At 47.1% G+C, this 15,363-nt stretch overlaps 1 protein-coding gene and 1 pseudogene across 1 annotated transcript in view; one reads left to right on the forward strand and one right to left on the reverse strand.

Annotated features, from left to right (window-relative positions):
• LOC149338353 (putative aminopeptidase PLBD2) overlaps positions 1–15,363 on the reverse strand; it is a 97,238-nt gene that overhangs the window by 17,048 nt on the left and 64,827 nt on the right. The window lies entirely within an intron of this gene.
• LOC149338354 (uncharacterized) lies at positions 4,638–6,975 on the forward strand (annotated as a pseudogene).

The following is a 15,363-nucleotide window of genomic DNA, read 5'->3' on the forward strand; positions in this document are numbered from 1 at the left end:
GGATGCACCGAAAGGCGCCTCGCAGCTGGTCTGTTTTTTTACCGCTCGTGACAGGAAATTTGAGGCCTTGTTAGAACAGCTGAAAAATATCCTTCACTAGATTTTTCGGCGGGCAGCCGTCTGTTCCAAGATCATCTCTGATTGTGCCTTCTCTTCCTGTCGTGTTTACCAAAGCGATTTTTTCAGCCGTGATTTCCACTGAGCGCCATCTCCAGCCACTTCTTTACTTATGTAGCAGAACTCCAGTTGCACACGGGGCAGGCTTCTGCGGGAACTAACTCGGGCCGGGCTTCATGCTGTGCGTAGAGGGCCAGACTCGGCTCATCATCATCATCATCAGCCTGACTACACCCACTGCAGGGCAAAGGCCTCTCCCATGTCTCTCCAATTAACCCTGTCCTTTGTCAGTTGCCGCCACTGTATCCCCGCAAATTTCTTAATCTCATCCGCCCACCTAACTTTCTGCCCTCCCCTGCTACGTTTGCTTTCTCTTGGAATCCTCTCCGTTACCCATAAGGACCAGCGGTTATCTTGCCTTCGCATTACATGCCCTGCCCAAGCCCATTTCTTCCTCTTGATTTCAACTAAGATGTCATTAACCCGCATTTCTTCTCTCACCCACTCCGCCCTCTTCCGATCTCTTAACGTTACACCTATCATTTTCCTTTCCATAGCTCGCTGCGTTGTTCTTAACTTAAGCTGAACGTTCTTTGTTAGCCTCCACGTTTCTGCCCCATAGGTGAGTACCGGTAGGATACAGCTGTTGTATACTTTTCTCTTCTGGGATATTGGTAATCTACCATTCATGATCTGAGAGAACCTGCCATATGCGCTCCACCCCATTCTTATTCTTCTAGTTATTTCCTTCTCATGATCCGGATCTGCGGTCACTACCTGCCCTAAGTAGACATATTCTCAGACTCGGCTCAGTGGAGCGATAATGTGGTGGACCCGGCCCGACCCGGGCTCGGACTATCAACTCCGGGCACTCGCCGGGCTCAGTCCTTAGTTTAGCACTGAGGACTGAGCCCATGGAACTGTGAAGCGTGGGGAAGAATAGGCAATCGATGATGCAGGAGGAAGAGAAGGCGATGAAGAGGGCCGATTAGGCGTCATTTTTAGTGAGGGAGCTGAAGAAGAAGAAAGCCAGGCTCTTGAACGAACGGCCGTCTGGAAGGTTCGGATACTACATGGGGAGATATTTTCCGCGAAGTTTGTGAAGCCTAACGTGAAAAAGATTGTGTTTTTGAGGAAAGGAAATGGCGCAGTAAATGTCTCACTTTTCAGGGATAACGCCACCGCGCCGTGAGAGAAAAAAGGAAGGTGGGAGTGAACGAAGAAAGGAGGTGCCATAGTGGAGGGCTCCGGAATACTCGCTGCCACTTGCGGATCTAACGTGCACTGACATCGCATTGCATACGGGCGCCTTTTGCGGTTCGCCTCCATCGAAACGCGGCCGCCGCGGCCAAGTTCATAGGCAGGGAACGACAGCAGAAAACAATCCGTCAAACCAGAAGTGGTACATTATGTTCGCAGGTTCGCGCACAATGTTAAAAAGGTGGCGAATCGACATAGCGTGTCAGTCGTGTTTTCTGCTCCACGACAGCTTGCACAGCTTTGCGCGTCCATTGCGAGCGATAAAAAGTAGAGCTCTTGAAACAAAAAGCATGGCAAGCGGTACGTGAAGTGCTGCACAAGTGTGGTATATACTAGATATCATTAACCTGCAGAAAAGCCCATGTGGACCAAACGGGGCGGTGCGTTAATGACCGTGCTGCTGGGCATGCATGATCGCTAAAAAAAACAGGAGGTGCGCATCTTTGACAGCACTGCTCAGAATGTTTTGTGTGTAACTCTACGGCAGAACAACCGCCGGGGGAAAAAGATGCTAGCACTGCACGAAATGGGAACTACGACTTCAGGTGATAAGGATTCTGGGCAGAAGCAGAGATACGAAGGCGCGGGAGGTTTTGTAAGTGTTCCATATGAAAAATAGGGGCGATACTTGTGTGAGCGATACTTCGGTCCACCTTTCTAGGACCGAGATGTCATATCTTTAACGGTTTTCTTGATGCCTTGCACTCTTGTTTGAGCGCATGCCTTAGACTTTCTAAATGTTTGCTGGCTTGGCAGTAAATAAAGTCAGACGAAGTTAGCGCATGCCCTGCGTAGGTCTTTCTTGCGGTTGTTTTTATTTAGCGATATTATTGTTTGTCTCTAATAGTACTTCTGTAGTCGCGTCATTAAAAATTAGATGCATTTTATAATATTACCGCTGCAATGAAAACACATTCGCCCAGCGATCGCATCACTTCTCTGCATTTCTAATTTCCTCGAAAATCTCTGTAACATCGGCACACAGCCGGAATAAAGATGTTTCACAAAACGATAAAATCAATGAATCAATGAAGATCAAAATGATTCATAAAGACACGAAAGAGCAGACGGCTCAGTATACAGCGCGGTGAGACGCCACCGGTTTCTTTGTGCATAAAAGATATTTGGCCATGTACACTAGCACGGCCGTACTGGCCGTTGGGTGTAAGAGCCACTTGCAAGCTTAAACATCTGAAAAGGTCTGACAAGCAACAGCGCGTGGATGCTTACATCCAAGGACTGATTCATGACGTCATAAACCGCATCAAACTTGCTCCTTTAAACGTGCGCGGAAGACAAGACCATGCCAATATTTTTCCCAATAAAAATCGATTCTTCAGCTTTTTATGGGTATATTCCACACACGCATTGCACTTGGGAAATGGACGGGTGAGGGCTACACCTATATGTAGTTTTTTTTTATTGTAAAAGCTACCTTTTCATTAAGAGTTGTTCTTTTGTGCGTAGAGCATGGTGTACAATCGGTACAAGCCGACTTGTATTCCCCGCCAGTGTCCTGTTAAACGACAGCTGGGACGACAAGTCCGGCATGGATGCATTGATCAGTGGTACAGCAAGCCGTAATCCCTATTTCCAGTCGAAATATTGCTGGAATTAACCGTTATACTTCGACCTTAATGATAGTGGTGGTAGAAATAATTATAAAAATCTCCGAAAATATTGCTAAAGAGAAAATGGTTTAGCTGGCACGACGATAAAGCGTGTGTTGTTTTATTTTACTGTATTTTGACCATTTATATAAAGGGATGCTGTATCTTTTATAAGAGGCATAGCAGGGTTGCGTACAGAGCACTGAATTGCAACGTCAATATTATCACGTAGTGGCGACGGCAGCTTGCTGGTAAGGAAGAAAGCAAAAGAGGGCTTCCAAAATAAACTGCTTATTGGCCTGACTCGCGCCCACAAAGCAATTGATGACTCGGCCACTGCTATAGCCTCAAGTCTATTCGGCGGTCATCGAACAGAATGGCCGCTGCTTTTGGCCGTGCTCAATTTAAACCTTCAGTAAAACACTCTCCGGGGCATGTTGGTTCATGGCTGGCAAGAATTAAAGCGCAACAAGACGACACAAAGTAGGAGAAAAAACGACAGGACGGGCGCTAACTTGCGACACATTAATGTCTTCATAAACCGCCGCGTATATATCACACACAAGGGGGGGAGTAAAGACAGATAGGGGTGAACACAGTTGAAAGCACGTGCGTAGGAACTCGAATGCGGGAAAACAAGAACAGGTGATTCCACAGATAATATGCCATATCTATAGCGCCTGTCCTGTCGTTTTTTCTCCTACTTTGTGTCGTCATGTTGCGCTTTAATTTCTGCCAATTTAAACCTGACAACAAACATCCGCGATAACGCACACAGAATAGCCACAAGAGCCTCGAAAAGCGTAGAACCGGTTCCGCCTAGCTGCGGTCATTGGAGATAAATCTGGTCCCCGATTACGTTACTGAGTGATAGAGGCTTGTGCCGGCAGTATTGAGCATCACCATGTAAACCTTTCCCCCTCTTAAAAAGCATCCTCCGGATGCTCTAAAACAAAAGGAAATGAAGACGTAAATAAACATGTAGAATGCAAACACAGCGTTCTTTAGCGAGCATCATAAAGCTTCAAGCGCACAACATTAATACGTTCGGACAGAAGTAAACGGAGCGTCGAGCACTAGAAAAAACTAAAGTCCCTCAGGGACCTTGGAAAAAACTGCTAGTCAGCGTCGCCTAGCCGAGCCAGACGGAAGCTCAAAATCGCCTAGCGCACATGCATGCCCCCAATAGGCGCAACCCTAACACGCTGCTCCTCTTGCTTGGCATTGAACCCGCGTCGTGCTAATGATGATTATGTTCATATGTTTGCGCCGTATGCAGCGAAGGGGCATTTCGGAATGCGCAAACCACTGCCTTGATACCGCAGACCCTGCGGGAGCGCCGCTCCCATAAGCCGCTTCGTGTGAGAAAGCTGTAGACGCATTTTCGCCGGAAATAGCCCGCGTGCTTCTAACATTTTTTGCCTCTGGGACTTGTTTGCGGCTCACAGTCGACCAAACGTGCTCGAAACAGTCAGTATAGGGACCCAAAGCAACGTCGAGCGGCGCTGCTGCTCTTGACAGGGAGCGCCATCTCTGGCAGAAAAAAAGAAACTGGGGATAGACGTGGCGCTCCACCTCATGCTTTCTCCTTTCGCTCTCTCGCTTCCGCGCACGTGCAGACGTCTCGCGCTGCTTCTGTCGCGCGCCGCAATGATCCGGCTGCAGTGCGAGTTCAAAAAGATATGCCAGCTCGACAACTATTTCAGGAAAGCGAACCTAATCAAAGGTGAAAGGCTTTTAAGCCATGTGTACTCCGTAGAGCAGGTAATTGAAAACAACGAAGCCCGATTGAATGGAAAATGCGTGTCACAAGTTAGCGACTACGTTGTGTACGACGTGAACCTTGAGCCTGTCCATTTGTTATATGCTCTAATAACTGAACGTTTTTATAAGCACTAGCTACGGAACGAAGCGGTGCACTCGGTTGAAGTTCTCCGTTGTCGGAATGCATATCGGAATGAGTTGTTTCCACATGTCATTTTTGAAGAAATTAATCGCGCACTTTCGGGAACGACGTTTGCGTCATGGGGAAGAAATTCTTTGCGGCCAAACCATAATACCCGCTATAAAGCCTGGGACAGTACGAGACACACATACTCCATCCCTTAGAACATCACCCGCTGACTTGGCTGGGAGGCAGCTGGACGTAAGCGCTCAGAAGCCACACATATTGTTCGCCTTTTTTTCTCGGTGGCTCGTTGTTCTTTCAGTTGCAATGTCATGCCTGCACTTTATTTTTTTGTTCGCGATTGTTAGATTTACAGACTTAAATACGTAAAATCTGCTCCGCGAACGCGATGTTCAGCGTGAGGGGTGCCGAGCTAGAGGCGGGCTGTCGTAGCTGTGGTATCGAGCGCGCGGAGCGTTCGCGTAATTGCGCTGGCATAAAAACGCACTCACAACATTGTACTGGGTGTTTTAAATAATGAAGCCTTTAACCAAATCTTTCGCCTTAATTTTAGCTTTGTACGCGCGCACGGAATAGTGTGGGAGGGGCAGACGGAGTTAGCTGAAAAAATGTACACCGTGCCACATGACATGTAGCTGAAAATTTGTAGAGGGAAGTTTCGGGAAGAAGCCTTCTTTAAGAAGACGGCAAGCGTCTACGCTGTCTCACTTTTATTTCTGACTCTCATAGCTGTCGTGGTCGTGCCAGGAAAAGCAGGAGCTGCTTGTTCGAGAGGGGCGATGCTCCTGCAAAGCTGGAATTACAGCTAACTGCAAGCACGCAGCTGCGGTGTGCCTCCATGTGAACGACCACGAAGTAAATTCATGCACCAGCGAGCCCCAGAAGTGGGGAAAACCGAGCGGAAAGCCCAAGAGGCGCTGAGAAGAGGATGTTTTGGACCTCTTCCCCCGTAAGTATTTTTAGGCATCCGATGTGCCACACCTTTAAACGGCAGTTTCCATTTTATGAGTGAATCGTTACCTTCCTTACCCCTTGTCTCATTCTCCATAACAGGACAGGGCAGCAGGGTTCCTGATACCAAACCAGCTGACCCCAATATCATTCTCAGCTATCCGGACATAGTGTGTCCACTGAGAGAAATATTGGAGCTGCAAAATCGAAGCGCTGAAGATGTCATTTGTGCGACCTTGCTAGATGACATTGTTGACAAAGTCTCAGAAACTGTGGAAAAGGAAATCCTAGAGGATTTACTGCAGTCAATGTCGCACCGGCCTGTTTACAGGTATCTTAATGTCCTCGATGACAAAACAACTGAAGTAAAAGATTTTGTTAGCAAAATGGACCGTGAAAGGGCGCATATGTACAAAACAAAAGTAGTACTGAAAGAAGCACCACGTGACATGGGCTTCCACACCATAGGCCAAGCAAACTGTTCACGGTATGAAACTAAAGTGCAGTAAAAGGTAGGCGACACATTTCATATACATTCTGTTGACTCATATTTTCAAATTTGCCAATTTTCAGATGGCATGAAGAACGCCGACTTCGCATCATCAGCACGAAAGCACATGCCATACGCACAAAAAAGAATGATGAAGGATTGGAGAGAGCTGCTATTAGCCTTTGCAGAACATCATCATACACAAGTGCTTCAATGCGCTACGGTATGTTTCCAACAGCACAAAAATTTGTTTAAAAGAAACATTTGGAGTGCTTAGTTATGGCATTCCAACACTAAATTCACTTGTGCTGCCAGAAGCTTGGACATAAACCGTGATGTTCACAGTTTATTTGCTCTTCAGTTAAACATGTAAATGTGTTTTACTAGGCATCAAGACAGAAGCCACAGCACGAGAAGAGCTCCAACGAAAGCTTGGCACCCGTATTGTGCAGGTGAATTCACTTACCAGTTTACATCAGGAGTTATTCCTGGCATGCTCAGTTTCCTCTTTGTTGTACATTTCAACTCAAGCACTAATCTCAATTATTCATGTTCTAGGAAGGACTCGTGCTTCCACAGCAGCCATGACTGTTGCAGCCCAGATGGACTCGCAAAAATTGGCAGTGAAACTGTGTTGATTGAAATCAAGTGCACATTCAAATACAAGGAAGAACCATTCATCGACTATGAAGAAAGGCGAAGCTTGCTCCCCTACTTAATGTTTAATGGAGATGTGATTGTGCTCAGAACCACACATACTTATTACACACAAATACAAGTCCAGATGTATATTTTGAACCTGCAGTGGGCCATTTTATATGTCTACAGCCCGAAACATGCAGTTATAGTGAAAGTAACTCGGGACGAGGCTTTTCTGTGGGAACTGATCCCCAAGATGGAGTATTTTTATTTCAAGTTATTGGTTCTGCATTTATTGTAGGTTTCTATGCTCTATATTTATGGACAGATGCACGATCCTTGCCTGAAATCAAACTTATTGCTGTGCATACTTCAACTGACTTATATATCTGCCGTTTGGTTTTCAGTCGTTATTGCCTCTTTTACATGTATATTTTGCTTGTAGAATAACACATTACAGAACTATCACAGGGCTTCTCACTAAGAAATAAAATTCAGACAAAAAACAGTGGTGTGATTGAAGAACCCATTTATTGGCTGAAGTGTACTATCGCGCTCAATATGAGTTGCAACGCGCGGTCATCGACCGGGGCTCGTTCCTTGGTGTGCCTCCTCCAAACAGTCGCTCGGAATTCTGGGAAAAACTTTTTCCTGAGCGGGGGTGCTGTTGTTTCCTGGAACAGCAGTTTCTCCCAGAATTCCCAGCGACTGTTTGGAGGAGGCACACCACGGAACGAGCCCCGGTCGATGACCGCGCGTTGCAACTCATATTGAGCGCGATAGTACATAGTTGCAGTTATCAAGTCACAGTGTGCTAATATGAAACTGCAGAACTAGTTTTCCTTTAAATTTTCATCTTTTTGCAAATGCAATCTATGCCTACAAACCAATTTATGGATGCCACAGCAAACCAAGCAGTCCTACTTCTGAATTATTGGTGCTTGCATGTTTACAAGGGCAGCACACACTGAAACTACTTTGTTCATGTGTGGGACCAGGCTTAGTGGTACTCTGTTGCTTAGAATATGATATATCTTCAGCCTTTGAATAACTCTTTCCACATGGATTCGCACAGACGCAATCTTGTATGTCTTTTCCATGTCTTGTTCAGACAGCTGTCCACCCCCTGAATTAAAAGGAGGCATAAGTAGCACTGCACCTTTACCCTCTACAGTTGTCCGTATGCTCGGAAATCCTTTGTCACTTAAAACTAAGTCCCCTGGTTTGATAAGCTGCAGGAAGCCGGAGTCCTGTGTTATGAAAGAGTCTGTATGCCGTCCTCCATAACATTTAGAAATGAAACTTATCATTCCATTAGGAATTATGCCGATCAAAATTTTGAGCGTGTATCCTCCTTTGTAATGTGAATACAACACGTGTTGGCAATTAGGATTAGACGGTGTTTCTGTGCGGAGCTCGGTGCAATCGATTATTAGGGTGCAATTTGGATAATTTTCTTTGAATGGGGGAGGCAAACACAGCTTGATTACTTCCCTGGAAGGCATAAAGACCCACTCTTTCAGGGCAATGCTTAGAATATCAAGCGTCTTTCTAAACACAGTTGATGCTGTTGTGGCTGTGACACTGAACATAGCGGCCAAGGCACTGTACGTTATCCCAAGCCGTAGCTTGGCAAGGAACAAACATAGCTTGTCTTCCCTTGACATCGCATTGCGCCTGTACTGTGGTGCTGGCAACAAGTTCAGAAGAAGGCAGAAAACTGGCAGCGTCACACCGCACATATCTTGCAGTGCCTCTTCCTTTTCCTTCAAGGAATCAAAGCCATAAAATCCGCATTTCCGCTTCCAATTTCCATCTGTGCTTGCAACCTTCAGGATAGAATAAACATACAGAATGATGAAATGCAAAAAGGAACCACACTAAGGTAAAATGAATAACAGACAGAAAATAACATTTGTACTCTCAAGCAGATAAACAAGTTCATTCTAAAGAGAAAATCAGCATGGCCATTATAAAATTTAAAAAAAGTGATGCAGGAAAGGAAAATAAAAATGAACATTGCCCAATAATGTAAGTAAACTGGGGAAAAACAAAAGTGGGGTGCTACAGCAAGACAACACCACAGTTCAACAGAACAGATAAAGAACAACAGCTGCATCATCTAACCTTGTGAGTCATTTCTGTGTGCATGACTTGAGTAGAAGCTTCAGTGCCATTTGTTGCTGAGAGAAGTATAGTTAGCTTTCCTGAAGTTGCACATTCTTCTGTTTGGCTTGTCTGAAAAAAATCAAACAAAGGATATGTTGAGGTATTTAGACAAATTTTCTGTATTCTTTGGGGAAATTGAAAGGACATTATTAAAAGCAAATGTATGTTGCACTAGTGTCAGCTATATTTACACTGACTAAACAGGAGCCCAAAATTAAAAGGTGTCCTTACAGCGTCCGTCTTTTTTGCAGTAGAATGACTTTCTTGTCCTGCACCACACAAAAGCTCCAAAGAATGTGAATCACTCGTGTCGTTGAGCAAAGAGGTAGTTGTACTTGTTTCCAGAGGTGCATCACTGAAATCCATTGGGCTCAAGTCACGATGCACATCGTCCAGAACGGAGGCTTCCAGCACCTGCATTTTTGCTTCATCGGCTGCACTTTGCAAGGGATGCTCATCTTTTGCAACAAGCTGTTTGGATGAGATTTCCTTCTTGAAACGTGTCTGCCACCTGCATTGCACAATCAAAATTCTAGGTTACTAATTGAGTCTTGTGCAGGCTGCAAACAAACTTTCCGTGAAATGTAGTCACTAAATACATGAGAATGCACCTAATGATCATATTATGATTGGACCGCAATTTCATAAAGCAGGTAAACAACAGAACACACTTGAAAACATAAGCTTGTAACTTCCACTGGCAGTGTCACATTTTTGGTTTCATACCTTTGCGCCCTTTCCCGATCAGGTGCCTTTTTTCTGTAGATAGGTGGAAAAATGGTTGGAATGTAGGAGGGATGTTGGCTGATGTCACTCTTGCTGTTGCCCACAAAATGCGTGCTACAAATTCGTGTATGTTCTTTTGGCAGCCACTGAGTTCCATCGGGACTGCACAAGAAAGAACAGCATTATCTGTTATCCACCGCCAAGACACACACGTACTCACGCACATGCATGCACACAAAGACACACGAAAACATAGAAACGAATGCGCACACATGAACAAATGAATGAAAATTGCTCAAGCTCCGAAGGTGGCAAATGACAGAGCCGCCGAGCTCCTAAGCATTCGACATTGTAGTAGTATACATAATGGTAGTAACATACAGAACATAAAATGCTGCCATAATAAAGAGGCACAGCAAATTGAACTAGCAAAACAATGTCCAAGTTTGTTGAAATTAAAAGCAGTCTGTTCAGACGCGAGAAAGATGCTTGCCTGATGCGCAAATCGCGGCGTCAAACCTTTGACAACGTACGTAGTTCAAATGAATTCAATTAACAGCGCAACGAGCACGTGCAAGTGTGAATTTCAACAATGACGACTACGTTAAAAAAAAAAAAAGCTGATTAAAAACGCCTCCACATGCCACCGTAACTTGGCTTTCACACACACGTGCTGTGAGAAGGCAGCGATCTCGATATCGAGATGCGTCGCGGCAACAAACAAAAACGATTAGCTGCCACGTTCAAAGCAGAAAACGAGAGAGGGCTGTCATGACTTACTTGACTCTCCTTACAGCGGTGATCCAGGCTTGTCTCCTTTCTTTCTCGTACCACCTGCCTGGGAATCGGTACAGTTTCACAGGCGGATCGCGATCTTTGGTGTTGTCTGCACTGTTGTGGCAACCCACGACACAGCACTACTTCGGACCTCGCTTTTGTTTTCGTTGGGCCGTTTCTGCCATTGCAAAAATTCCGCTTCAACACCCTTGTCGATGCAGCGCACAAAACTAGCCACGCGGAGACTACGCTGCGCCCCAGCCGGACTGAACAGCACGCGTGCACGTGCGGCGCCGCCGCTGTCAAACCGGCAGCGTCTGCAGCGCTCCTTCCCAATAGCCTCTCCGGGTGGCCACCATAGGAGGCGCGGCGCTGTCGTCGCGCCGCCAAACTTGAGCTTGGGTTCCCTATACCGCCGCAGTTTCGGGTTACCGTTCTTTTTCGCCTTGCTCCTCGACAGGCCGACGCAGACGCCATGGATGTGCTCTGTATGTCTGTCCTGCAACACATTGCTTTTGCACTGGAGTCTAGTTGCTCAGCTTAAAATGCACTGGAGTCTAGTCGCTCAGCGCTTTTGGAGTGCGATCCGGCGTCGCAAGAATAATGGATCTGCTCCCCAAGGTGCTGGATGCTGCTGCTGGGTTTCGACGCGTGCGCTGTGAACAGACCGACGCCTAAATGTAGCCCGTAGCAGAGGAGTTACAATCGCTGGCTGCCGTCGATCGTGGCTTATTCTCTGATTAGTGGGCACACGCGGGTACTTAGGCCTCTCTACTTTTCCGAGGTAATTTCACCGCGATACAAAAGCAGTGCAGAAAATACAACCCTTCTAGATCTTGTTGAATTTTTGCTCTGAACCAATGACAAACAACCTCCTGTTGAGGCAGCGGAGCTATCATTGTGCGAAGGCGCGAGGAGCTTGTCGAGGTGTTTTCCCACTTGTGGGCGTTGTTTTGTCGGTATCACACCCGGTCAGTACTTGGTGGGCTGTGCTTGAAGCAGAAATCAAGGCATTCGCGGTCATATTAAGGTGTATGATTACGCATGTCACACGAAACATGGTTGCCGTGGCAATGTCACGACATGATTATCATCATGTTAACAGTCTTCCTTCCTAATTGCTGCTAATTGGTGTGTACGGATGCCATGTCGTGTATAGCGATGAATACATCTGCATCTGCGTACGCTAAGAATGACATAAGATTTGTAGTCAGGCAAGCATGTGTTGTCATGACTCATGTCTGAGTGAGAGTGACATCATATACACGTGACGTCACCAAGACAGAAAAATGTTAGCAAACCGGTAGTGATGATCAGAAGTAACGTCACCAAACCGGAAGTTAGACACCAAAGTTACATCGTCGAAGCAGAAGTCGCAACCAGAGATGACGTCATCGAACCAGAAGTAACGTCACCAAACACGAATAGATGCACGCAAGTTATGGTCTCAAACTACAAGTTACAGCCTGAAGTGACATCAGTAAGTACGAAGTGACGAATAGACATTTCGCCATAGGAAGAGAAGCGGCAACCTCAAGGACGCAGCCAAACCAAATTTATTATCGGATGTGTCGTCATCAGACCGGAAGTGATGCGCGCAGCTAAGCAGTGAACCAAAACTGGCAGCCGGAAGTGTCGTCACGAAGTGACATCACCAGGGCGGGAGACTTCCGGTAACGCCTCCAAGTGTTTACTAAAGAAATTGCGCAAAAAAACGAGGACAAAGCAAAGACAAGACAAGAACGAACGCTCGTTCTTGTCTTGTCTTTGCTTTGTCCCCGTTTTTTCTGCGCAATTTTGTCAGTATGCATATCAACCAGCTTGCCGAACTTTCTGCTCTCCAAGTGCTCGTTGTGCTGTCGTTTTAAAATTAGTGGACGCTTATCGTTAGATACAGCTGAAGAACGAAGCGGCTTTTTCCCGAAAAAGGACCCCGTTCCAACCAGTGCCGTCGGCCGATTCTCATGAACCTGCTAGCGTGACAATGTTAGGAGCGCTATGGCAATGCAGGGAGGGGTCGATCCCCCACCATGGAAGTAGTAGACTGTCCCCTTTCACCTGCCGCTCTATGCACTATCGCGCTAGCAGTCCCATATGAATTGGCGGATGCCATTGAGTGGAAGGGGTCCTTTACAGGGGAAGATCCACTTCGTTCTAGAGTTGTATCCGAGTATAGACAATGCGCATGCTGGGTTGCGATAGCGGAAGGAACCGTCCAGTTGTCAGAACACTTTCGGTTCGCTGAAGCCATTCATCATCGTCATCAGCCTGACTACGCCCACTGCAGGGCAAAGGCCTCTCCTATGTCTCTTCAATTAACCCTGTCCTTTGCCAGTTGCGGCCCCCGTATCCCCACAAACTTCCTAATCTCATCTGTCCACCTATCTTTCTGCACTCTCTGCCATGCTTGCCTTTTCCTGGAATCCACTCCGTCACACTCAAGGACGAGCGCTTATCTTGCCTTCGCATTACATGCCCTGCCTCTTCTTTCTCTTAGGCCGCCGCGGTGGCTCAGTGGCTATGGTGCTCGGCTGCTGGCCCGAAAGACGCGGGTTCGATCCCGGCCGCGGCGGCTGAATTTCTTTGGAGGAGAAATTCGAGGCCCGTGTACTGTGCGATGTCAGTGCACATTAAAGAACCCCAGGTGGTCGAAATTTCCGGAGCCCTCCACTACGGCGTCTCTTATAGCCTTAGTCGCTTTGGGACGTTAAACCCCATAAACCAAACCATCTTCTTTCTCTTGATTTCTTCCTCTTGATTGTGACTAGGATGTCACTGACCCGCGTTTGTTCACTCTCCTACCCTGCGCGCTTCCGGTCTCTTAAAGGGCCACGGACCACCCCAGCTCAGCAGACACTCTCTACCTCTCTTTCAGCGAGCCTCCTCTCCTTCCATTCCCTCCTCGAAATTCTTCTCTCCCGCTCCTCGTCGAGTAGGCTCGGCAAGGCAAAATCACCCCTTCCTTCTCCGACGTAAGCCGGAGGCGTGGTGTCTGTGGAGTGCGTCACGGGGCTACGTCATGGCCCCGCCTTCAAAAGAATTCTTTTCTTGGTTTTTGCATTTTCTCCGCACACTGAACGATCGAGAGGCGCGATCGGCTCGACCACCTAGACTTGTTAGCGAGCGCATCCTTTCATACATCTGTTTGTCATTCCCAGTTAACGAGCCACCTTTTCATTTTCTTTTAGGCCTCCCCACCGTTTCACGAGCGGAGGGGCGGAAGTCGGTTGTGTTCGAAACACACGGCGAAGCGCGGACCCGGCAACCGCCCGTTTGCTTTTCTCCATGCGTGTTTGTGTTCTGTGTGTTTGTGTCTTTTCTCCGCTCCAAAGCATATGTCATTCATTGGAGTCAAGGCGTACGCAAGATGCACGAAAGATAAGCGGTATGTGTGCGGAGCGGTAAAGTGGGCGAGCGAGGGAAAGGCTCTGCTGCACTACTAATTAAAACCTTGTTTTGGGGGGCTCGCATAGAAGAAAAGAAACTGAGAAGGGAGCGCGCACGCAGAGCGTCTCGTGACGGGATCACGGCGGGGGGGGGGGGGGGGGGGGAGGGGAGGGGGGGGGGGGCGAGCCAACTCCCTCAGTTTTACTGTTTTTTTACTTTTTATGGCTAGGGTTCAAGGCTGTCGCCGCACGCTCCCTCCGCAGTTTTTTTTTTTTTGTTCCTTCATGCGGGTTTGTAGGCATGAGCCAGAACAGAAGGCGCTGCGGAAAGCGTTGTGCAGACGACGCGACGCCAAGGCTACGCCCAACCTTCTCCCGTCAGTCAGAACGATGCACCAATGGAGTGCCTTTAGCGAAAGTAGCCCCCCCTTGACGTCAGCGGGGTGCAGAGTAGTGGGCCGGGCCCGTTTTTGAAGGAAGGAAAGAACGAACGGGCTTTGATTTGAATTTTCGCAGCTTTTCGGGGCGCGCATGGCTCTAGTATTTTGCAGAGGTTATCTTCGATGCCTCATCTATGCAGTGGGCTTGTTTTTCAAAAATGTCCGGACCCTGGTCAGTGGCCCTTTAAGGTTGCACTTGTAATTTTTCTTTTCATAGCTCGGTGCGTTGTGCTTAACTTAAGCTGAACCCTCTTTGTTAGCCTCCACGTTTCGGCCCCATAGGTGAGCACCGGTAGGATACAGCTGTTGTATACTTTTCTCTTGAGGGATACTGGTGGCGCCGTGTGTTGCCTGTCTTTCTGAGTACTTGTCTCTTTGCGCTACGTTTTTACTTTTCGGATATTGGTAAACTGCCATTCATTACATGAGAGAACCTGCCATATGCGCTGCACCCCATTCTTATTCTTCTAGTTACTTCACTACCGTTATTCGGATTAGTAGCCACTACCTGCCCTAAGTAGGCATACTCCATTGCCACTTCCAGCACCACAATACCAACTGTGAACTGCTGTTTCCTTGCGAGACTGTTGAACATTACTTTGCTTTTCTGCTTGCTAACTATAAGACCTACCGCTCTCCTCTGCCTGTCTATTTGATCTCCCATTGCAGCTCATCTCCTGAGTAACTTTCCAAGGCAATGTCATCGGCAAATTGCAGATTACTGAGGTATTCTCCATTAATTCTTATCACCAACTGTTCCCAATCCAGGTCACGGAACACCTCCTATAAACACACGGTGAATAGCATTGGAGAGATCGTGTCTCTCTACCTGACATCTTTCATTTCTTGATGGTCATTGCTGGCTTTAACGACTATGGTAGCAGTAAAG

Source organism: Amblyomma mixtum, chromosome 6 (assembly GCF_055824585.1).
Source record: "Amblyomma mixtum isolate Tamu chromosome 6, ASM5582458v1, whole genome shotgun sequence".
In the NCBI taxonomy this organism is placed as follows: domain Eukaryota; kingdom Metazoa; phylum Arthropoda; class Arachnida; order Ixodida; family Ixodidae; genus Amblyomma; species Amblyomma mixtum.